The following is a 15,526-nucleotide window of genomic DNA, read 5'->3' as shown; positions in this document are numbered from 1 at the left end:
AGATAAACTCGGATGCCCCAGTGCCACTGACACTGCCCCCAGCCAAACACCTGGACAATGATAGCCAATAATGAATGAATGAATCAATCAATCAAAGTATGTGACTCTAGATGAGTATTATTTTTAAGGTGTGTTGGATGGAGCCATCTGACTCAATGCTCTATAGTAATTTCTGCAATAACTCAGTCTCACCTCACTGCTTTTACAGAGCTGGGCCAAGCTGGGTTGATAAATTCATTTGTCACTCCCTCTTCTGCCTTTCCGGCACTCAGGGCTCTGGGTTGCTGAAGGGAGGGCCCCCAGCATCATTCATGTGTGGTGTCCTCCCAGACTTGGGGACACCTGCCTGTGCTCTGCTTGGTGTAACCCTAGAGACTAGCAGCAGAGTCTGTGCTTATAATCCCAGCCAGCCTGATCGTACATCAGTAGGGGGGCCTTTGTCACAATCACTCCAAGTTCTCCGACATGGAAGAGGCTGCCTTAGTTGTCATGAATGAGTGCCCTGTCACCAGCAGCATGCAAGCAGAATCCAGGGAAGGGTTGATGAGGACACCAGAGGAAGAATTCCCACCTTAAGTGGTATTTGGAGTGGATAACCTTTGCCCTCTGGGTGTCTGTATTCTCTCAGTCTCCCAAGCTTATCAACGGGGAAGCTGGGGAGGCTGGGAGCTCAGGCTGGGTCGAGGCTGCCCCACCATCCTTTGTGAAGGAGGCCATCCTGACTGTGCCTGACCCATATACCAGGCAAGGTGTTATGTCCTGGGGCCCCAGGGGTGAACAGGACAGTGTCCCTGTCCTTGGAGAGTTCACAGCCCCCTTGTAGATGACTGCACAGATAGTCAACAGCAGCAACAGTAAACGCTCAAGATAACAGGCGAAGTGCTTGGAGGGGGGCCAGGGGAGAAGCAGCTGGCTCTATCCATAACCCCCTGCATCCGCTCTCCCGAAAGCACCCATTAGAGGCTCTTATTGTCTTCCTCCCTATATACTTTTCATTTATTTTATTTATTTATTTTTTTTGAGATGGAGTCTCGCTCTGTCACCCAGGCTGCAGTGCAGTGGCACAATCTCGGCTCACTGCAAGCTCCACCTCCCAGGTTCACACCATTCTCCTGCCTCACTCAGCCTGCCGAGTAGCTGGGACTACAGGCGCCTGCCACCATGCCCGGCTAATTTTTTGTAATTTTAGTAGAGATGGAGTTTCATCGTGTTAGCCAGGATGGTCTCGATCTCCTGACCTCATGATCTGCCAGCCTCGGCCTCCCAAAGTGCTGGGATTACAGGCATGAGCCACCGCGCCCAGCCTCTATATACTTTTCTAAAGTGATGTGTCCAGTTCAGAAACATCCCTTAGGCAGCCATTCTGCCCTCAACTCTTCTGAGTTACCTGATCTTTACACGGGGCATAAAAAAAAAAATTCGCCTCGCTGGGTTGCTGTGAGAAGTAACATTGACATTCATTAAGTGTGCCCCTAATGCCAGGCAAGAATAGATGCTTGGTGCATGGTAACAATGAGGAGTCATCATTATTCACGGTGAGGGTGAGATAAGTCGGCGAGGACCTTGGCTCTGCTCCTAAGTAGCTATGCGACCCTCTCCTGCACAGATATAAAAATATCTGCCTCATAGAACTTGTGAGAGTCAAGTGAGGTGATTCGATGGAAAAGGTTTGCAAACTGGAAATGCTGATTCTTATTGCTAACATTATTATTGTGATTCTTACCTTGGTGAAGTGTTCCTCTCAAGGCCCCAGGGGGGTGGGGACGGCAGTGGGGGTGGGGATGGAGCCAGGAGGCAGCCAGCAGCTGTTGCAGGGGTGGGAGGGTCCCTCCCTCCAGACTCCCACAGGAACCTGGGAGCAGCAGGGGCTCCATCTGCCCTGGTCGCCCTCCACAAGCGGGGCAGCAACACCTCCTTGGTGGCCAGGTGTGAGTGAGCCCTTAAGAGTGTGCCTGTGTGTCTGTGTTTGTGCCCCTGCAGGAATGTGGGGTGAGCACAGGGATTGCCAGTGTCTGCAGCCAGAAATCACTATGGATGAGGAAGAATGGGGATGTAATTGGATTCCAAAGATGCTTGGAGTGAGACTACTGTTAGCACCTGGGACTGCAGGAGAAAGGCCTGCGGAGTGGGGGTTGGGCCTAGTCTTTGGGGTTGGGGCGGGGAAAGAGGTTTCAGCACTGATGGGCACTTGCGGAGGAACATGATGTTGTCAGAGACCTGTTGTGGTTGAGCCCAGGGATTTTGGAGCTGACAGATCTGGGTTCAAGTCCTGGTTGTGGGACCATGGGCCAGTGATTTCACTTCTCTAGGCCTCGGTTTGCTCATCTGTAAAATGGAGATAATAACAGGGCCCACCTGGTGGGAGTTATTGGAGGTTTAGCAGAGAGGCTGCATGTGAAGCCCTCAACATGGGGCAGGCACATCGGCAGTTATCAATTAGTACCACTGGTGTTATTATGAGGCAGCCTGGAGGAGGGGAGGGAGAGGGCCTCAGGACTGCTGGTGTGTTCTCAACTGGAAAGGGGAGCTCTGGGGTGAGAGTTGTCTAGCCAGGGTTCATTGAAGCTGGCACAAAACCCAGAGAGAAGGAGCCTCCGTCCCATGACACAAGGATTGAGGCAGAGACCAGGCTTTCACAACTGCTTCTGGTTCCCCTTCCTGGTTTCCACTCATTTCCTCCAGAGCTTCCTTCTCTGTGAACCTGCCTGGTAAGGAGAACTCTGTTACATGTAGTTTTGGGGACTGGAAGGAGCAGCTGGGAGCTCAGGAACTCCCGGGCAGGCCTCCCCAATACTTCCTGCCCCCACCCCTCCAGAGTGAGCACTGACCAGCCCTCCTTCCCCCACCCCACTCTCCTGCCAGCTGCTTCCCTCCAGTGACTCATCCCCACCACCTCTGTTGCTGCACCAGGACCAGGAAATGTCAAGCAGTTTCTTATCTGTGGGAGAGAGAACTGATCAGGATGGGGGTGGAAGCAACGAGGCTCAGATCTCCCCAAAGAAAGAGTATGACAGCTAGGGGACCAAAGACCATGGCCAGCCCTTTCCTGCTTCCTGTGGGGGAAGGCTCAAGGAGGCAGTATGAGAGTGGGATTTAGCCACTAGACCCATCCTGGATTTAGGCTCAAGGTCCTAGTCCTCTTCTAACCAGCTCTGTGGCCTTAGGCAAGTAACTCAGCATCTCTGAGCCTCAGTGTGTTCATCTGTCAAATGGAAAGAAGAAAATCATCATGATGCATAGGGTACTTGGGGGGTTTCGTGAGACAGTACATGTAAGTCCGGAGCTCACAGTCAGTGCTCAATGAATGTTCATTGACTCGGTGAATGAACTGACATATGGAAATGGCAGTGAACTGGGCACATGTGGCTATCTGCAAGAAATCCACCCTCCACCAGCTGGGAGAGTTGGGGAGATGTCTGTGGACCTTGTGTCCTAGGCCTGGGACACCTGTTGCTCTGTGCTGGTACTGAAGGGACAGCTTCCAAAACTCAGGGCAGATGGAGTATGGACTACCCCTTGTGGGCATAGCTGACATTAGAACCTCAGGCTGGGTCCAGATTCTCTAAGTGGTGAGCCCTGGCCAAGGAAAGAATTGCTATGCAGGGAAGTGAGTAGCAGATTTTGGACCCTCATCTTGGGTGACCCCCAGGACCTCTTCACAAAGAGTGCCCAGAGCTCTTCACAGTGAGTGCCCAGAGCAGCCTCTGGGCTGTGGGATCATAGTCTTGGACCCTGGGCAGCCAGCTAGGCCAATGGCCACCACTTCACTTGCCTCCTGCCCAATGGTAAAACCCCAGGGGGCTTTATCATTATTTCAAAAAATAGCACTCTGAGTCCCTACTATGTACCAGACGCTGGTCTAGGTTCTTACATGTAATTAATCCTAACAAATCTCACGAGGTTGGTACCATTACTAGTCCCATTTTATAGATGGCAAAACGGAGGCCCACTGAGTTAGATAACTTACCCAAGATCACACCCTAGAAAGCAGGGAGGCGGGACTAGAACCTTGACAGTCTGGCCCGGAGCTCAGGTGGTTCTGGTACTGCCGCTGGCCAGGGCAGGCATTGCTGATCCCTTGTAAGACCTGCCACTCCTGGCCTACCCTCACCCCAATGAAGCCATACAGTTGGGGGACGGTAAGTCACCCGCAGACCCACAGGAACATCTGCCAAATAGATTCTAGTTTATAAATCGCTTTAGAGTGTGAGAGTCTCAAAGCCTACTTGGGGTCAGGAAAATGTTAGAAACACAAATTCTCAGTTCCACCTCAGACAACTGAAACTCTGGGGAAGGAAGTGTCAGGGGCAACCATCTGTGGTCCAAAAAACCCCCCCACGTGATTCTGATACAAGCCAAAGATTGAGAACCTTTGCTTTAGAATTTGCAAAGCAGATTCCTAGATTATCTGATTTAAATGGGCACTTTGCTATGATTCGGCTCATTTTACAGGTAAGGCTAATGAGTTTCCATTTGCCAGCTATCACTCATCAGGGAAGTGAAGATGGGCCTGGAACCCACACTTTTTGATTCTGAAATACTCTTGTTTGCACTCCTGGGACCGGGCTGCTGAGCAAGGTGGGTGCGGGAGGACTCTGAGCTGAAGGGGAGGGTGAAAGACCAGAGGGGAGGGGAGGGAAGGGATTCCATCTCCTTCCCTCCTGGGGGAGGGGCGGGCCCCGTGGATAATTCCCTCGGAGGCGCCCCAACCCAAATCTACAGACATAAAGCCCAGGCTGGCGTTTTGAGTGATCGGTTTATTAATACAGCGGGGCCGCTGCCGAGGCGGATCGCAATAACAAAGGCGGCCTCTCCGCCACGCACCGGAGGCATCGTTATGTAATTGCTCCGAGGAGGAGCAGAGGGCTGGGGCGCGCTGCGGGTGCTGTGGGCTCGGCCGCTGGGGGCTCGGCCGGCAGGGAGGCTGCAATCCGGGGCTCTGGGGCTCTGAGCCGGCGGCGGATGGAGGGAACACTTGCTGGAGAGTCAACAGCCCTTCCCCTGGCGGTCTCCTCCTCCCACGCACCGGCCAGCGGTCAAGGGGCGGGTTAACACCGGTATGGCAGGGTGCAGACCTCCGCCCGGGAGAACTGGCCCCAGAGGCAGATCTGCAGTCCCAGAGGACCCCAAAGCTGACCCAGGGCCTCCCCTCCCCCACTCACCACTGCCCATCCTTGCCCCACTCTCACCCTGGGATGGGGGAGAGAGAGAAATGACCAACTTTTTGCACGATTTCTGTGTGCACAGCAAACTCATGGCAACCTCTGTGAGGTGGTCCATTTTTAAAATGGAGAACTGAAGCCCAGAAAGGTCTGGCTTCATGTACCAGGGTTTTGAATCCCCAAATTTGTCAGCTTCGAAGCCCACATTTTTTTCCCTTGGATGCCACAAGGGGTCTTTATAACCACCATGGATCGGTTTTTGCCTCAGTTTCTCCAAATGCTCTGGTGCTTCAACCCTCCTGGCCTTTGCAAAGGCTGGGCCCTCTACCAGGCATCTCTGAGAAGTCCTTCCCAGCCCTCCCCGACCCCCACTCACACCCCCCACACATCCTAGGAAGCCTCGGAGGCTACCTCTTCCAGCTCTGGGAGCAGCTGGTGACAGCGCCTGCCACACTGCTTCATGGGAACTACTGTCATCTGTCTGTTCCCATCAGGCCACATGCTCTGGGGTGGTGGCTTCAAGTCTAACACATCTTCTTCACTCAGCCACTCCATCCCACCCCTCAGTGCAAGGCCGGGCACACAGCACTGGGTGAATTTAAAGTGAAGGTTTGAATCCTCAGGTGGATTTAATGCTTAGTGTCAGTCTTCAGACCCTGCCTTCAAAACCACACACTCACCTCTGGCTGTGCCAACTCCTAGGTGTCTGGCCTCCGGCAACTTCTGTAGCCTCCCTGGGCCTCTGTTTCTCCATTGTACAGCAGGGCTTACAGCAACCCCGATCTCATATTGCTAGTTAGTGTTTATTGAACACTTAGTATATGCTGAGTACTATGCCATGCCTGCAGTGAGTGGCTTCATGGACTCTGCACACCAGCCCTGTGGAAGTAGTTACTGTTAGTATCTCCATTTTGTAGATAAGTGACTTTCCCCAGTCTCCAGCTGATGCAAGACAGAGCCTGGATTCAAACCGTGCTCCTGTCCCCTGGGTTTCTGATTCCCTATCGCAGGACTATTTTGATAATTAGATGAAAAACAGTTAAGGGCCAGCATGCTGCAGGTACTTAATAATGTTTCTGCCCTCCACTGTAAAGGTCCCAGGGCAGCTCTCCTTTTCCCTTCTGTTCTCAACCCCATTGCTACAGGTCCCAGGGCGTTCTGGGAGCCCCTCTGTTCAGGGTGGGGCTGAGCAGGGGGAGGCAGGAGGACTCAAGTGTTCTGGTTTCTGAATATAAATAAATGATTGTTTTATATCCTTATAGTAAGGGAAGGGCATGGCATGCATTTGCCAGTCTAACAAGTTGAGCTGCAACTTCCCTGTGTTTCACCAATTGCTGATACGTGTTTTTAGAGTGAGGAAGGGCATCTGACCCAGCAGCTCTCAGATCAACTATCTAGGCCTACTGAGAAAGTAGGTGTCAGTGGGGATACTGAGATAGGGAGAGTTCCTGCGGGTCTCCCTCAGGCCATGAGAACTCTAGCAGGACTCTTCCCTTCTCTCAGTGTACACAACTGAAAATGGGGATTATATATGCAGAGAGGGAGAGAATAATTCCTACTTATCAATGACAACGTAGAGCAAGGCTGCAGGGTACTACACCTATGGCAGATGGAGTGGTGCAGTGCACAGCCTATGCAGCAGGACATGGCAGCCCAAGGGGACAGGCCATCATAGATCTACAACTTCATCCTGCAAGATTCATAGTGAGCTTTAAATTATTCTAGCTAAAACAAATGAAGAAATGAATGCATGCATACAGACATAGATACATCCACAAAATGAGTGATTAATGCAATCCCAGTTATGAATCAGAGAAGCTCATAATCTAGTGCACGAGACAGACGTCTGAGCAGTCGCTACTCCCAGCTCCCCTCTTGTGCTGGGCTCTGTCCTGGGTTGGGACCTTGTTTTTGTCCCTGCTGTTCCTTCGGCTTGACCTTTCTTACCCATCACACCCCAGTCTTCATCTGCCAGCTCTTCACCATGCTTCTCTTTTCTCAGCTTAAATGTTTCCGGGCCAGGTGCAGTGGCTCATGCCTGTAATCCCAGCACTTTGGGAGGCCAAGGCGAGTGGATCACTTGAGGTCAGGAGTTTGACCAGCCTGGCCAACATGGTGAAACCCCATCTCTACTAAAAATACAAAAATTAGCCAGGCAAGGTGGCACATGCCTGTAGTCCCAGCTACTGGGGAGGCTGAGATGAGAGAATTACTTCAACCTGGGAGGCGGAGCTTGCAGTGAGCTGAGATCTTGCCATTGCACTCCAGTCTGGGCCACAGAGCGAGACTCTGTCTCAAAAAACAAAACAAACCAAGTTTCCTCTGGCAACTTTTCCTTACCCACCCTCCCCCATCTCCCCTCCCCCAAGCTTCATACCCAAGTTGGGCCCAGGCCACATCCCTCGTTCCCCATAGACCCCCCAAACTGACCCCAGTAGCTCCCTCCAGGCCCTGTAGTGAATTTGACAGCTGGGTTCCAGGTGCCCAGGGCTGGTTGTGAGCTACTCAAGGGCGGGACTGTATCTTGTTTCCCGCTATGCCTTTGTGCCTAGCACAGTGCCAAGCACAAGGCAGGTGTCTGAACAGTGTGGGAAGAGAAAAGGTGGAGGGGAGATGGTGGGGGATAGACTGTGAGAGTGGAGGTGGCTCAACTGCCCCCACCCCCAACCTCACATACAGCACCCTCAGCCCAGGCACTGATCCCAGCAGTCTAAGAAACTGATTGGAACTGCCGGTGGCTGCAGCTAACCTTGGAATTACGCCCCACCACTTGCTGTCGCCTCCCTGCCCCCACTCCTACTTGCCACTTCCCTCTCTCCCGCCTCCCCAGTGGTCCAGAGCAGCCTCCCCCTTCCCCCACCCCATGGTGAGAAATCCCAAAGACTGCTGGGCCTCTCTCTGCTGCCCGGCTTTCCCGCCTCCCCTTTTTCTTTCTCTTTTGCTTTGCCTCACATTCAATCTCTCCCTCCTCCAGCCTGGTGAATCCAAACTGAAAAGAAAAAGAAAAAAAAAAAAGGCCCACACAGCAGCTTCAACAGTGAAAAATAACCAATTTAAGGAGTAATCGCTGCTGTAACGATTGTCTAAGCCCTGAGTCACTGCAGAAAATCGGACTGAAGCTCTGGGACTCCCAGCTCCCTAAGTGTGTCATATGGGTTTGTTTTTTTAAATATCCAGGACCTCAGTGTCTCCATCTGTAAAATGGAAGGAATATTATCAGCCCAAAGGAACTGATTGTTAATCTCCTGATTTTCCCTAGGGCTGAGAATCAGAAGTTAAGGTGGCCCACACAGTCAGCTTGGGAATCACCACAGGACACATTCTTCCTACCGCAGGACCCGTGGGAGAAATGTGGTACCCGGCGGGTGCAGAGAGACTCACAGCTTCGAGGGTCTCTGGGAAAGGTTTCTAGAGATCGTGGCGTTTAACTGAGCTGGGAAGGATGAATGGGTGAATGAGAGCTATGGGAAGTGATGGAGTGATGCAAAGTCAGCTCTGGAAGAGACTAGAGACCTCATCTCTCCCTACACTCTCATTTTACAGATGGAGAAACTGAGGCCTGAAGGTCTTCGGGAACTGCTCAAAGTCATTAGTGGCAGAGCCCAAATTAGTGGCAGAGCCCAAATTAGAAAGCAGGTGCCTTGACTCCTGCTCCAGTGCTCTTTCTTTTTCTTTTTCTTTTTTGTTTTGAGACAGAGTCTTGCTCTGTTGCCCAGGCTGGAATGCAGTGGCATGATCTCGGCTCACTGCAACCTCTGCCTCCCGGATTCAAGTGATTCTCCTGCCTCAGCCTCTTGAGTAGCTGGGATTACAGGTGCCCACCACCACACCTGGCTATTTTTTGTATTTTTAGTAGAGACGGGGTTTCACCATGTTGGCCAGGCTGGTCTCAAACTCCTGACCTCGTGATCCACCCGCCTCAGCCTCCCAAAGTGCTGGGATTACAGGCATGAGCTACTGCTCCCAGCCTCCAGTGCTCTTTTTTTTTTATGCCAGCCTAGCCCATAGGAACAATAAGTACAGTGTGTGGAATGCTCAGTGAGCCTAGCGCTGTGCTAATGCCTTACGTGCATGTGCACCATTGTCCTTCATTCTTGGAACAATCCTGTAAAGTAGGATTAGAATACAGGTCCTGCTATATCTTAGTAAAGTTCAGAGAGGTTCAATGGCTTATTCAGGGACACACAGCAGGGCTTTCTTGGCCCTGCATCCCCTCCCGGCTTCTCTATTCTCCAGCACGATCTAACATGGAGGGACTTCTGGCCTGCATCTGTGGGTGGGCTGCCCTTCCCTCTAGTCTCTGTCCTCTCTAAGGAGGGTTAGAGAGGGGCCCCTTCCCTAGATGGGAGGGAGCCTGGGCTTTCCCTGGAAGAAGCTCCCACAGGACGGGAAGCCAGATCATCAAGGAGACAGGAGGCATACATTTAAAATCCCCACCAATAAGAGCCTGCCTTGCCGGGGCACGTCTTCGAAATGTCAGGCTCTCCTGGTGAGTGCATTCCAGTTCCAGGGGGAGGAAACCAGGTGGGATTAAAGGAGGTGGAGAGGGGACAATGTCCAGGAGTGGGAGGGACCGATCTGCCTCTCACCCAGACTCCACACTGGAATAGGCATTGCAGACAAGGAGCTATCTCCTAGGAAGCCAGGATATTGCTCTGGGCACCACAGAAGCAGGGCCACCCATAAAATAAGGAAAAATGTTTTTAAACAATTTTATTTACAAAAATGCATTAAAGTACTGTTGTCATCATGGGATTTCCTTACGGTTACAGTTTAGTATTATTTTTGTTTAGAATTCATTGGGGATGAGGGGAGACACCAGTCTTTTCAAGACTTAGGGCCTTTAAATATTGTAGCTGTGCAAGGGCGGAATGGAGGGGCATGTTTAAGGCCATCCCTGATCTCCCCTGGGGACTGGTGTCCAAAAACCATTAACTAAGGAGCCTGAAGTATTGGATACCGTGCCTAGCTCTGGTATGAATTTACAGCATCAAATTTACTTTAGGAAACTGTATGCATTTTGGAGCCTTGATTTCTTCACATATTAAGTGGGTAGAGTTACTATTGCTCCACCTATGTCACTGACCTTTAATTGTCATTCAGGCTAGAAATGGACAGAGACTGCCAGATGGCAGCACCCAGGAGAACTTCAGAGACTCAGCTGCAAAGTTTATTACAAATGCAGATTCACAGGCCCCTCCCCAGACCTCCTGGGTCCAAATACATGGGGTTCTAGCCAAGAGATCTGCATTTGTAACCACTCCCCTCTCCCCTCCTCGAGTGATCTGATGCTCATCACAGTGAGAACTCACCAGGAGCCAGATATTTGGGTTCCTCCGAGGACCTGCCACCTCTGGCAGGTGGCTGATGCCTCCTGTGTGAAATCAGAGGACTGACCTGGGTGGCATCTGCGGGTGCAGCCTTCGTGGTACCTCTCTGAATGGCCTGGGCTGGGGCTGGCTGGCCAGTGGGAGGTGGAGAGGGCAACCCAGGACAGAGGCCCTGTGAGGTGGGGCCAGGACCCGAAGTCTGGTGTTGACAACTTTTCTACGAGGAGGGTGGACCCCACTGCCCCAGCTTCCGGCTGGGGCCCAAGGCTCCGGAGACTCAACGGACAGTGGCAGGTGGGCCATCTGCTCAGGCCTGGGCTGGGGAAGGGGGGCAGACACAGACCACCCAGTACTGAATGGCCTCTCTGTTGGGTCCCAGCCTGAAGAACAGATGGCCTGAGGGCCGCTGGCGCTGGTTGGTGAGGGGGCGACAGAGGCCAGGCCTTTCCCCTCCCCCTGGCTAAGTCACAGAGTCCTCTCTTCCTGAGTGAGAAAGCCCTCACAAGGCACCCTTGGTGACAGCAGCCAGGAAGAAGTGGGTTTCAGGGGGATTAGCAGGTCCCCACAGCAGGCTGCTGCGGGGAGGCTGGGAAGCCGCCTGGCACCTGCAGCCTCCATTAGGGCCAGAAGGGAAGTGGGGATACCTGGTATGGGAGGGCAGGGACGGCAGAGCTTTAGGCCCAAGGGGAGCCTAGGCATCACTCACTCCCAACCTCTATACCCAGGTTTTATTTTTTCTTTTCTTTTCTTTTTTCTTTCTTTTTTTGAGACAGAGTCTCATTCTGTCGCCCAGGCTGGAGTGCGGTGGTGGCGTGATCTCGGCTCACTGCAACCTCCGCCTCCTGGGTTCAAGCAATTCTCCTGCTTCAGCCTCCTGAGTAGCTGGGATTACAGATGCCCGCCACCACTCCTGGCTAATTTGTATATATTTAGTAGAGACGGGGTTTCACCGTGTTGGCTAAGCTGGTCTGAAACTCCTGTCTCATATGATCCACCTACCTCGGCCTCCCCAAATCCTGGGATTGCAGGCATGAGCCACAGTGCCTGGCCTCCCACCAGTTTTTCTGATGGGAAAACTGAGGCCTGGGAAGGCGCAGACCCCTCGCTCTGCATCACGCACGCAGGTCAGTGGCAGAGCTGGGACTGGAACCCAGACATCCTGAGGTCCTATTTGAGGCTCCTCCTGTCCCTCCTCTAGCTTCCTCCTGACGGTCCTCCTTTCCTCCCTCCCTCCCCTCCACTCTGCCTCCCTCTCCTGAGACCTGGCCAGGCCTCCCCACCTCTGTGTCTGTGCCACCCTCTTCCTCTGGCCTGAAATGCTCTCCTGCTTTAGCTGCTGCTGAGTCTTCAAAACTCCATGCAAGTCCCCACCTCCTCCAGGAAGTCTTCCAACCCATCTTCCGAACCTAAGCATCCAGAATGCAAGGCCCCTGCACCATCCCCTTGGGACTGTCGAGGCCAATCCCTTCATGATAAACAATCAGTACCTGAGACTCCAACAGGGAAAGACTTTTAGGAATGTTCCCCACCGCTGCCTCCCCCAGCCATTCTCCTCAGCGTCGTTTTTCTTTAAAAATATATTAAAAAGAGCTTCACTTCAGAGAGGCTGTCAAGGAATCTGGTGAAACAAGGGTCCCTTTGGGTTCTTCTCTTGAAAGGAGATATTTTTTCTGCTTTCTCTCCAAGGTTTCCCATAGGGTCGGATTTCCTTTTCTTTCAGAGGCAGGAGCTGAGCCACGCCTGCAGACACCTGCTCCTCAGCTTTGGAGATAATCACAGGGTGATCAGCGCTGCAAAGGGCCTCACAGCTGCTGGGCCTGAACCAAAGGGGCCTCAAGGGAGAAGCTTTGAGGGACACGTGGGAGGGGGAGAGCAAGGGCATCCCCTTTTGGGGAGGGACCCAGGTGTGAATCCCTGATCCAGCATTTACTAGGCCTCTTGCTTGGGAAAAGACCGAGCTGCCTCTGCGCCTCCCTGGCCGGGCTATGGGGAGGTCTTGCACAAGGTTTGGTAGCCAAAGGGGAGAAGTTGGGCCTCAGCCCCTGCCCTCTCAGAGGCCTAGCCCAGGGGCAGAATCCACCAATCACCACAAGCACTCATGTCTCAAGATTCCTCACTCCACTTAGCCAAGGGCGCCGCTGACACAGCCCTTCACCTGTGTTCTGGGCAGTGCTCATGCCCTGACTTGCTGGGTGTTTTTAGGAACGACCGTGGCCCTCCTGACACTCCAAGTTCTCAGCCCTCCAAGGCAGAAAGTAGACATCTCTTTCTCAATAGCCTCTCCCACCTGGAAAACTACTTCAGACTTTCTCTGGGCTTCCAGCTCCCTGGTGTGAGGAGGGAGGCTGCGGAGGGCTGAGGCCAAGGAGATGGGCGTTTCCCCATAGCTGGCAGCTTCCAGCTGTGACAAGCCCAGTCCAAGGAAGCATTGTAGATCCTCTCAGACCTGATTCATTCATTTCATTCTTCATGCATTTATTGAGCACCTACAATATCCCAGGCCCATGCTGGTCTCTGGGCATACAACAATGAAAACAGCAGACATGGATCCTCTCTGATGAACCCCAAGCACATTGCCCAGTTGGGGAGACAGTAGTCAGAGTCCATGAGCAGATTTACATAGTGACAACATGTGATGGGTACTTTAAAAGTTATAAAGGAAGCCCTGAGACAGTCATTGGGGGGAGTGTAATATTCTTTAGATGAGGGGCCGATCCAGGCTTCTCTGAAGGGTGACCTTGGCGCTGGGACCTGAAGGATGAGAGAGGGAACCTGCCGCGTGTCATATGGGGGGCCATGAGTGATGCTGAAGGAGCGATGGGGGCCAGAGCTGGTAAGAAGTTTTACTTTTCCCCAAGACCTATGATGAGCCATGGGGAGCAAGTGAAGGGCTGTGATTTGGTCAGGTTCACAATTTCCTAAGTTCATGCTGGTTTCTGTTTGCAGTTGGATTGGCTTGGAAGGGAGAGGGACAGTGAGGAGCTCTGGAGACACAAAGATCTCCAAAGTAGGGGGCATGCAGGCACCCCAGGAGGTGTTTAAAGGACTTCTTTAAGGAGAAAGGAATATTAATTTTTTTATTTCTATTTCTATTTCATCCAAAAAAGAGAAAAGAATTCAGCATTACTAGTATTTATAGATTGATGCTGATGTCCATATTAGGTCTTTATATGAAATGTCACTGGAGGGAAGAATGGGAGTTGGACCACACAGAAAGGCCAGCCACTCTGCCCTCACTCTCGCTGTTGGCATTTGGAAGAATTTTTCTACTCATTTGAGGCCAGTTACGCAGATTCATAGATTTATCAAAGGGATACATGACTTAGAAAGAAGCCAGACAAAGGAGGAACAAAGAAAAAAGTGAAAAATGCTGAACCTAACTCAAACGTTGATGATCAAAAGCGTGGTGTGGCGTGCACACTTCACTCCTGATGGTGCCACTCTGGCCAACAGAGGAGGGAAAAACAGTGACAGTCCAGTTGGGTCCCACAAGAAGGTGGCCCCCAGATTTATACTATGAATGAGAAGACAATTTGAAATAAGAATTTATATCCACTATTATTACTAATAGCCTAGCTATACTGTATATTTTTGCTTTGTTAGTAAAGGTGATGGTGGTAAAAAAAAAAAAAAATCATCCACAGTAATTAAGGCATTTTAAAACATGATTTTATCTTGGTTTTATTTTTTAAATTTGTATTTTTGTGCATGTTTGACAATGTTCATGTTAGTATAGTCATGCATGATTATTATTTATAAATGAATTACTAGATTGAGTATGTGTGATTGACATTTTTTGCTGCTTTAAGGGCATAAGCAAACTAAGTAGAGAGGACCGAGTTAAAATGTGAGGAGCCCAGGACTGGGGCTACTGTGGGTGGCACTGACCGTTCAGGGGGATGCCAGGGCCCCTGGGCCCAGCCTGCTGGCTGTAAGGGCTTCCTGCTGGTGTCCATGCCGTCTGCCTAGCTCACTCTTCCCTCAGCCCAGACTTTCATCTGGGAAGGCTTTTTTCTTCCCCCCTTTCCAAATGAACAGAAGTTCATTCCCTTAAAGGGTAAACGGCAGATCCTGGCGAGGCTTTCAGATTATTTATTCGCTGGCCAGTAATAGAATAGAACACACATCCTGGCTGGAGGAGGAGGCCGTTCTGGTGTCTGCACAGGGGGCTGGAGCCCTGGAAAACCGGGGCTTGCCCCCTGCAAGGTTTGCCTGCTGGCTTCTTCTACACAAAGGCCCGCTCGTCCGACCTGTCCTTATGGGGCACACATCACTCCTGGGTATTTCTCTGTACAGCATCCCGGAAAGGTGCCAATAATGCCAGCTTTGTGTGTACAGCCCCCAGACCCAGCACCACACATGTGGTAGCCAACTCCCTCCATGGAGCGTGGCGTTGAACTGGCAGCCCCGCTGGCGGAACATCTTTCTCTTTGCTTTGGGGTTTTCAAGGTCCTTTGCAGGTACAGCACTGTTGCCATCAGCTCCGCCCTCACCAGGCACCCACAGGCCAACAGACCCTGGGAAAAATGATGTGTCCAGCTGCCTGCAGTCAGGCCAAGCTATGTGTCCAAGCTCCATGTGGCTTAGAGTCCCTCTGGCTGAAGGGTCAGGGCCCCAAGCCCCTTCCATACAGTTCCGCCCAACTCTCCTTTTCCCAAAAAGGCCTTCACAAACCGCAGAGGTCATTGCATGCCCCCAGATGTCTGTCAGCTGCCTGCCTCCCTTCTCCCTATAGATCCCTGTCTGTTTCCTTTGTCACCAAAATCCAGCCAGAAATCTCCCCAGAGCATGTTCCGACTCTTGTTCCCAGGCGGCAGTCGCCATGTGGTTGGCATCGGTGCACATTTATTAATAAAATGAGCAAAATAACCAAATGCTTTGGCAGCTCCTGCAGCTTGCCAGAGGCTCTCCGCATGCCCAGTGGCACCAGAGGGTGGAGATGGGCCCTGGGGAGGACGGCTGTGGGGAGCCACCAGGGGAGATGTGCTTCTGACCGTTGGTGAGACATTCCACAATCCACAAGGGCTGATGGGT

The sequence above is a fragment of the Macaca thibetana genome, chromosome 14 (assembly GCF_024542745.1).
Source record: "Macaca thibetana thibetana isolate TM-01 chromosome 14, ASM2454274v1, whole genome shotgun sequence".
Lineage (NCBI taxonomy): Eukaryota > Metazoa > Chordata > Mammalia > Primates > Cercopithecidae > Macaca > Macaca thibetana.
Note: the sequence above shows the minus strand (reverse complement) of the source record.